The sequence below is a fragment of the Lepidochelys olivacea genome (genome assembly GCF_965140295.1).
Source record: "Lepidochelys olivacea isolate rLepOli2 genome assembly, chromosome: 2".
Lineage (NCBI taxonomy): Eukaryota > Metazoa > Chordata > Testudines > Cheloniidae > Lepidochelys > Lepidochelys olivacea.
In genome coordinates, this window is record NC_140412.1 from 208,846,614 (window position 1) to 208,856,252 (window position 9,639).

A 9,639-nucleotide genomic window follows, 5' to 3' on the forward strand; every position below is an offset into this window, starting at 1 on the left:
CCGCCAGGCACCCCGCTGCACTAAGAGAGAGACCCCCAGCCAGGCACCCCAATGCACTAAGGGAGAGGCCCCCTGGAGCGCCCCAGGCAGGCACCCCGCTGCCCTAAGGGAGAGACCCCCTGGAGCGCCCCCGCCAGGCACCCCGCTGCCCTAAGGCAGAGACCCCCTGGAGCGCCCCAGGCAGGCACCCTGCTGCACTAAGGGAGAGACCCCCTGGAGCGCCCCCGCCAGGCACCCCGCTGCACTAAGAGAGAGACCCCCAGCCAGGCACCCCAATGCACTAAGGGAGAGGCCCCCTGGAGCGCCCCAGGCAGGCACCCCGCTGCCCTAAGGGAGAGACCCCCTGGAGCGCCCCCGCCAGGCACTGTCAGCCATCAGCGCCCTCCCCCAGCGCCCGGCCAGCACAGCGGCTCCCAGCCGCCTCTGCCCCGAGATGGGCGGGGCCCCACGGCGGCCCCTCCTCCCCCTCCGCCTGCGAGGCGGCTTGGCGCGGAGCTGCTACAGCAGCCATGACCTCCGACCCCGGCCGCCGCCAGCCAATAAGAGCGCAGCTCGTCTCCGAACCTAAAATTTCCACGTCGGCAAAAGTCAAGATGGAGCAGCGCGGCGCGGGGCTGGGGGCGGCCGGTGCCGGGGCTGGGGCAGCGTCGGGCCGCGGGGACGCAGTTGGCCGCGCAGCGCGGACACGGGCCGCAGCCTCCGCACCCCCCCACACCCGGCTCGGGGGGGCCGCCGCCGGCGCGGCTCCTTCGGCGGCTGCACTGGGGGCTGCTGCGGCCGGAGCGCGAGGCGCTGCGCGGGACCTGTTGCGTTGGGAGCTGCGGCCGCTCCAGGTGCGGGCGGGGGAGGGGAAAAGGGTCCTGCGCGGGGGGGGCATCGCTTTGCCTTCGTGCAAGGAGGGGGGCGGGGGCATGTTGGGGGGGTGCCTCTGGCCCCCGTGCAAGAGGAGGAGGGTGAATGGCCCTCGTGTAAAGGGAGGGGTGCATGGCTGGGTGGGGGGGGGTGTCTCTGGCCCCCGTGCAAGGGGTGTGTGTGTGCGTGCATGGCTGGGTGGGGGGGGTGTCTCTGGCCCCCGTGCAAGGGGGGGGGGTGTCTCTGGCCCCCGTGCAAGGGGGTGTGTGTGCATGGCTGGGTGGGGGGGGTGTCTCTGGCCCCCGTGCAAGGGGGGGTGTGTGTGTGCGTGTGGCTGGCTGGGGGGAAGGTCCTCTGGCCCCCGTGCAAGGGGGGGGGTGGTGTGCATGGCTGGCTGGGGAGGAGGTTCTCTGACCCCTGTGTATGGCTGCGGGACTGCCCAGGAATTCTTACTGGTTTTATGGGGAGGATAGCTTGCTTATGCTTGTCAGCGCTGGACAGGGCCCCTGCTTCTTCACCCCCAGCCTTTTGTTGAAGGTGCCAACTTGTCCCAAGTCCCCTGGCACGTTTTGTATCTGTGTGCATTGTGGTGTGCTGGCAGCCCCCGGGGTGGTCACCTTTCATGGGACACTAGAGCAGTGGCTCTCCCTAGCGAGCTTGAAAGCACCAGCAGCTGGACTAGTGTAACTCACTGGTGACACAACCAGCTGTTCCTGAATTATTTCAGTCTGTTGTTCAAACTAGCTGCTGGCGGGGGGCACTGCAACTGGCATAGATTGGAGCAGCCATTTAGCTTTGGGGCTGTTCCTTTCCTTAGTTCTGGTGCTTGGATTCTATGCTGAGTTAATTGATTAATCAAAGGGGCTCCCCTCTAACTGTTTGCATTCTCCATTTCCAGAAAGACAGCCTTTCCACTTGAAGAAACTCTTGGTACCTGTAACTCAGGAGGATTTAGTCTCTTGAAGCAAAGTTCTGTGACACTCAGACTCTGATTATGATAGAAGTCAGTGCACTACAGAACTTTGTCTTTGGGGTCTGTAGCAGCGAAGGGGTTAATGCAGCAGTCCTGAAAGACTCAGGTGGACACGTCACTACAATCTCCTTCCAAAAGGAGGTGGGATCGGAGGAGAGAATGAAATGGGAATGGGAGAGCAGACCAGGGTTCACTTCAGTAACTCTGCTTTGGGCTTGAAATAAAAACTTTGCTTTTATAATCTAGTGGCCTCCTAGTTTCTGAAGATTTTAGATTAAAAATAGCACAACATCTGGGTATCAGAAAGTTATTTAAATGAGGCCAATTTGACTGCAAGTATAAATGTTGAACTAAATGTGGTGCTAAGTGCTACCAATTAGTGGCCATATTAACATGTTAGGCACTATTCCTGTTTGCCTAATCTCTGTAGACATTATATAAAAGTTACAGAACACTTGTGCAAAAACCTTAGTTTTGGTTAAATAATTATGACAATAGTTAACTGAAAGCTGTTTTAACTAGAGTTGAAGAAATGACTTGGTACTCTTTGTTAGCAAGATCTAGGAAATGTGCCACTCAAACTATTACCACTGTCTGCAGTTTGCATATATTGTGATGTGCTGCATCATAAAACAATGAGTTATCTTCACTTAAAAATGTGAACTGCTATTGGCTACTTGAATACAAGGCAACTTTGTTCCTGTATTTTTAATGTAGTTGGACTGCTGTCAACATTTGTATTTAAATACTTGCAGAAATCTTCCTTTTGAGGAAAAAGTTTTTGAAGGACAAGCCTAAATCAATCTTTAATAGTAAGAAAGATGTGCTGAAGACACTATAATCTGGAACACAGACTACACTGGTGGGTGTTGCAGGTCACAGCAATGGCTGAGTTGATTTTGAATGCGAACAGATGTCAAGTCAGGTCCAGAATGAGGTGACCAAACTCATCTTCCTTTGACTTAAGCTGAGATCTGAAGCTAGCAACAGTGTAACATTCACTTGTTCACTTCAGAAATGCTGCACAATATCAAATACAAATGGTAAATGTAAAATTTCTTTAAGGTGGGCTTAATCAAAAGATTATTATTCTTATGATAGTCGAGGGAATTGTTTCAATAGCAATCAAAACAAATGAGGGTGTTTTGGACATTGACTGTTTATTACAAATTAAGTAATGACTTCAGATAGCCCTTCAACAGCAGTAGCCTCTTCAACAAATAGTTGCACTGTAGTAGGGAATGAATTAATATATATATCCCTATTTTTCTGATAGGGGTTTTGTGTTCATTAATTTCTTTATGATCTTCCACTACCCTAGAAATTTAAATCAACTCTTCCTATCAGTCCATATCTGAAAGGTAAAGCAAGAGTATCAGCTCACTGTGAGTTGGGCTGCAATGTGAAAAGCTGTTATAAATATATATAGTTTCTTTTGGCCAACCTGTTTCATCAAAGGGTAAGTAAAATGAAGAGCATTTAGTGTATGGTAGCCTGTGCGGTCACCGTTATGGCTATATTTGCTTTTTCCAGACCAGTTTTTGGCAATTGCCTGCTGTTTTAAATTGTACACTATGCAGTTCTTTTAAGAGAAGGCTTCGCTACTACTCTGTGCAGCTGTTTATCAGTATGGCTATGGGGCAACACCTTTTATTGTCAGGGCTAAAGTCCCACTGCTTATTTAACTTAGGAGTGGTTTCTGCCCCTATATAAAATACACATGGAGTTACTATTTTTCCATGTTTTGTACATGCTCAAAAGCACCAGGCCTTAAGCAAAAAGGGCTCCCTAGTTTTAACACCTAAATGTTAGTAGTTTTTTCAATCTTCATTGCTGTGAAACACTTTTTTATATATTTAACACCATTATAAATGCTGGAGGCAAAGTAGGGTTTGGGGTGGAGGCAGACAGCTCATGATCCCCCCATAATAACCTCACAACCCCTTGAGGGGTCCTGCCCCCCAATTTGAGAACCCCTGCTGTATTAGGAGTTTAGCTTACACCAATCCTGGGTCTGTGCTAGGACCAGATTCTGATGTTTCAAACTAAACCATGAGTCAGTTAATATAGTCTTTCTGGATTTACACCAGTGTAATAGATCAGAATCTGGCTTTAAGTAAAGGGCTGATTCATTCTCTCACCTCTAAGTTGAATGTGTAAGTTTTGGGGTGAATTTTTTTATTTTACTTACTCACCTGAGGAGTCCCACTGTAGTAAATGTGACTAGATATGTGAGTAAGTTGAGCAAGCTTTGCCCTTAGAGTATCTATTGGGAGATTTTTTTCATTTGTCCCTGCGACTTTCTCACAATGTGCATTTTAGCTTGGTAGGGCATGTGACACTCAATACATGCCAATTTTCAGAGGGGAGTAATACTTAAGTTTTGATAGCAGGTGGTCAGGTGACCTAAGGCAGCTCTGGGAAAAAATAAAACTAACAGTTCAAGAAGTCTAATACTTGTACTAAAGTATGCGGGTTCTGCTGATCATTTAGTGTGATAGCTTTCCAGTTCACTTTTACACTTGGTCATTCAAAACGCTGCTTTTTAAAAAGTACATATAACAATTGGCTTATTGTACATTAGATTTTCAGAAGTAACATTTTCTAAATCTTCAGAATAGAGTATAATACATCTGATTTAAGAATAAAATTGTAAAAGATACCTGTAGAGCCATGAGGGCCTACCACTGGGTTCAATCTTGAACAGTTTGAGAACAACATTTGAGCAAATAATGGGGATTAATTTGTCTAATAGCTTTTTATTTATTCTGCTTCTGTTTAAGTAATAAAATCTGACTGCTAAACTATATACTTGCATCAAAATAACTTGTTTTGAGAGTGGCTTCTAGGCAGGGCAGTTTCTGCTTTAGGTTGTTGGACAACATAGATTGTAGCAAGAATATTCTAAACTGATACTATTCTTGCATTTCAAAATCAAGTGCCTTAAAAAAAAAAAGCAGCCATTTAAATATATGGGACTCGTCCTCATAATGGGGAGAACACCCATTCTGCACATTTGTGTAAGTGTCAAAAGGGTGGGTTTTTTTGGTTTTTTTGAAACTAGGCAAAATTTTAGTATAGCAAAAGTGAGGGGAAGGGAAAGAACTAAAAATTCTAATATTCTAGAAGCCACAGAATGACCCACAGTGAAAGTCAGACATTTTCTGTGTTTTATAGAACTTTAATGTTAATTTCAATAAGGGATTTGGCATAATGATTGCTTGATTCATTTTTAATGGCTGGGATAAATCCCCACAGATTAATCTTCAGAAATAATTGGTAATCAACTTAAGTTATAAATGTAAGCAGAAATGGTGTTTAAAATGAACAAAATAAGCGTTCAATAAACACAACATACCTGACTTTAGAAGGCTCTGTTTAATTCTTGGCATGTTTATATTGATCTGGCTTTGCTACTCAAGTGCGTGAATTCACAGCAAGGGGCTATTCCTAGTCTCTTTACTGAGGCAGATATCCCATGACAATCACTTCAGCTCAGACTCAAAAGCTGCAGTTACAAATCAGTGAATTTCTGGATCTCATTTGTTTTTGTGGCTCTTAGTGATTGAAACTGTCCTTTCCCAAATTCTTGGGGAAAGACAATGAGTTTCTTGCATTACTCTCAAGTCAAGTACACTGGGCATCCATTCTGCTAGGGCAGTTGTAGGCCCCTGAAATTACACAACTCAGTAGTGTTACACAGCTAGTCTAATAGAGTGCAAATCTGGCCCTCAGAGTTTGACTGTGGGAGCCAAGATGGTGAAACACAATTTGAATAAGTGAATTATGGAGAGAGAACTATTTAAAAAGGTGCTTTTAATAGTCTATATTTTTGTTTTGGGAGGGGAATAGAAAAGCTACAAAAGATTGATTACAGATGGCTTTCAAATAAGCTCTACCTACTTCATATCATAGAAGATTAGGGTTGGGAGAGACCTTGGAGGTCATCTAGTCCAACCCCTGCTCAAAGCAGGACCAACCCCAACTAAATCATCCCAGCCAGGGCTTTGTCAAGCCAGGCCTTAAAAACCTCTAAAGATGGAGATTCCACCACCTCCCTAGGTAACCCATTCCAGTGCTTCACCACTTGCCTAGTGAAAGTTTTCCCTAATATCCAACCTAGACTTCCTACACTGCAACTTGAGACCATTGCTTCTTGTTCTATCATCTGCCACCACTGAGAACAGCTTAGCTCCATCCTCTTTGAACCTCCCTTCAGGTAGCTGAAGGATGCTATTAAATTCCCCCTCACTCTTCTGCAGACTAAAGCTCAGTTTCCCTCAGCCTCTTGTAAATGATGTTCCCCAGCCCCCTAATCATTTTCATTTCCCTCCACTGAACTCTCTCCAATTTGTTCACATCCTTTCTGTAGGGGGTGCAAAACTGGACGCAGTAGTCCAGATGTGGTCTCACCAGTGCTGAATAGAGGGGAATAGTTACACTCCTCGATCTGCTGGCAATGCTTCTACTAGTGCAGCCCAATATACCATTGGCCTTCTTGGCAACAAGGGCACACTGTTGACTCAGCTCCAGCTTCTCATCCACTGTAATCCCTAGGTCTTTTTCTCCAGAACTGTCACTTAGCCAGTCGGTCCCCAGCCTGTAGCAGTGTATGGGATTCTTCTGTCCTAACTGCACTTGTCCTTGTTGAACTGCATCAGATTTCTTTTGGCCCAATCCTCCAATTTGTCTAGGGCACTCTGAAACCTATCCCTAGCCAATGGCTCTGCAATCACATCAACCAACTACCCTCAGCACTCTTGGATGTATTAGAACCAGATCCATGGACTTGTGCATGTCGTTTTTCTAAATCGTCCTTAACCTGTTTCACCACTGAGGGCTGCTCACCTCCTCCCCATAATGTGCTGCCCGGTGCAGCAGTCTGGGAGCTGACCTTATCTTTGAAGACCGAGGCAAAAAAAGCATTGAGTACTTCATTTGTCACAAGGTTGCCTCCCCTGTTCAGTAAGGGTCCCACACTTTCCCTGCCCACCACCTTGTTGCTAACATACCTGTAGGAAAAACCTTCTTGTTACCCTGAACATCCCTTGCTAGCTGCAACTCCAATTGTGCTTTGGCCTTTCTGATTACACCCCTGTATTCTCGAGCAATATTTTTATACTCCTTCCTAGTCATCTGTCCAAGTTTCCACTTCTTGTAAGCTTCCTTTTTGTGTTTAAGCTTGCCGAAGATTGCTCTGTTAAGCCAAGCTGGGCATCTGCCATATTTACTATTTTCTGCACATTGGGATGATTTGTTCCTGTGCACTAAATAAGGCTTCTTTAAAATACAGCTAATTATTATTCTTCCTGCTCTGTCACCTTTTTAAACCATTTCTTAAGACATTTGTGTTAACTTTGGATAGGCATTAAATCTTCAGCACAATAAGTCTGACCTATAGTTCATATTATAACACTGGAGGTGAAGTATTGAAACTTCTAATTCTAACTAGCTTGAATAACTGCACAGTGAGTAGTTAGTGTAAAGTAGGTGAAATTTAGCCTTGGGATTCAGCATTTATTAAGAACTTGCCCGCTCACTACTGCAATATTTCCTGCTGCTGTAACTGTAGCAGAACAAGTTCTACATATATGAAAAACCGGATTCAATTATTGAGGAATGTTACCTCCATATGTTACTTTGAACAGAGGAAAGTTGTAGTCTGAAGAAACAGCATTGAGCATAAGGAAATCATGACTGATTCTTTTTAGATACCAAATATATTTTCATTATTTGGCTGAGATTGGCTTACTGCTGGTTTTCCTTCCCCCCCCATATGTAAAATAAGGGGGACACTGTTTAAAGAAATTGTTCTGCACCATTATTTGGTTCACAGCTGCCATACAGGTGAATGTGTTCTATAATTATAGTGGATGAGTCCTATTTATGTATTTTGTTTCTTAAAGAAACACATCTGACCATGTAGTGTTTATCCATGGGTCCTACACATGCCTATCAACCTGTGGTGTGTATCACCCCGTGCATCAAATGCCCCAGAAACTACTAAGTGGGTGAAACCAGACAAGCATTATGCTTTTGAATGAAGTCATACAGAAAAAGGACAAAACACCCTAGCAGCTGTAGGCAAGCACTTTTCACAAAGCAATCACTCTATGGCTGACCTCACTCCTCCTCAAATGAAACCTGCAACCAGTCCTTTAAAAGATGAGCTTGGAAACAAATTCATAACTCTGCTGGACTCTAAAAAACATGGACTTAACAGATACTAGTTTTTATGGCTCATTCCAACATTTGTAATACACCCTGCTGCCCACTAACCTTCCTTTGTTCTACAACTGCAGAGGTGTTCATTTTAACTGGTGTCCTACACCATGTGTGAACCCATTATGCTGCTTAATCTGACTTTGTATTTAGGATTTGTCTACACTACCACTTTTGTTGATCAAGGGTGTGGAAAAAAACACACACCTGACGGACACAAGTTTCACCAGTACAAGTGCTGGTGGGGACAGCACTGTCAGCAGGAGAGGCTCTCCTGCCACCATACCTAACTCTGCTGGGTGGGGGGTTTAATTATGCTGGCAGGCTAACTCTCTCTTGCCAGCAAAGAGGACTACATAGGAGATCTTACAGCAGCACAACTGTAGCGGTACTGCTATGCTGCTGTAAGGTCCCGAGCGTAGACGTAGCCTTAGTGTGAACACTCTGGTTACCTTCCCTAGACCTGAGGAAGAGCTCTGTGAAGCTTGAAGGCTGGGCATTTCTTTCAACAGAAGGTGGTCTAATAAAGGGTTACCTCCCCCAGCTTGTTTCTAGGACCAACACAGCTCCATCATCACTGCAAATACTTAAAGTTGTCAGTTATACACAGTATTTAAAGTAATCTTGCATGCCATAAAATATAATTCTGGGGATAAAAAAAATCTTTAAACAGTACACACTAAGAGCGCAGACTTGCAAATTTGTTCATAACCTACATAAGTAGTCCTATTAATGTCACTAGGACAGTGGTCCCCAAACTTTTTAGGGTCATGTCCCCCCAAGCCTGGAGAGGGGCCTCGGCTCCTGGGGATCGGGGAGAGATACTGATGGGTAAGGAGCTGAGGGTGATGCTGGTTGCAGAACTGCGGTCAGGGGCTGGGGGCAGGGGCAGGGCCAGAACAGAGCTTCGGAGCAGGGTTGGGTGGTGCTCCCTACCTGTCCCTTGTCGGGGCTGGCCAAGTTGCTGTGCCCCCCTGAACTTTCCTCTGCACCCCTTTAGGGAGACATGCCCCACAGTTTCGGGACCTCTGCACTAGGAGCTTAGTATTTTGAAAGTCAGACTACTTATTTGAGCACCTAAATACGGATTCAGCATGATAGACACCCATATTTGAAAATAGAAAAGGAGGACTTGTGGCACCTTAGAGACTAATCAATTTATTTGAGCATAAGCTTTCGTGAGCTACAGTCTTTTTGTTTTAATATTGTGACTTTTAGGTCTGTAATCGAGTGACCAGAGACATTGAAGTGTTCTCCGATTGGTTTATGAATGTTATAATTCTTGACATCTGATTTGTGTCCATTTGTTCTTTTACGTAGAGACTGTCCAGTTTGGCCAATGTACATGGCAGACGGGCATTGCTGGCACATGATGGCATATATCACGTTGGTAGATGTGCAGGTGAACAAGCCTCTGATAGTGTGGCTGATGCTATCAAGCATTCTTACAACTACAATACCCACCTGCTGAAGTGAAGAAACAGATTGACAGAGCCAGAAGAGTTCCCAGAAGTCACCTACTACAGGACAGGCGCAACAAAGAAAACAACAGAATGCAACTAGCCATCACCTTCAGCCCCCAACTAAAACCT

The 9,639-nt window shown here is 45.5% G+C and overlaps 1 long non-coding RNA gene across 1 annotated transcript; it reads left to right on the forward strand.

Moving 5' to 3' along the window:
- Positions 1-648: 648 nt before the first annotated feature.
- Positions 649-2,066, forward strand: LOC311515803. The gene is made up of 2 exons (XR_014710234.1): positions 649-833; positions 1,751-2,066. It is a non-coding gene; the product is annotated as an uncharacterized lncRNA (long non-coding RNA).
- The last annotated feature ends 7,573 nt before the right edge of the window (positions 2,067-9,639 follow it).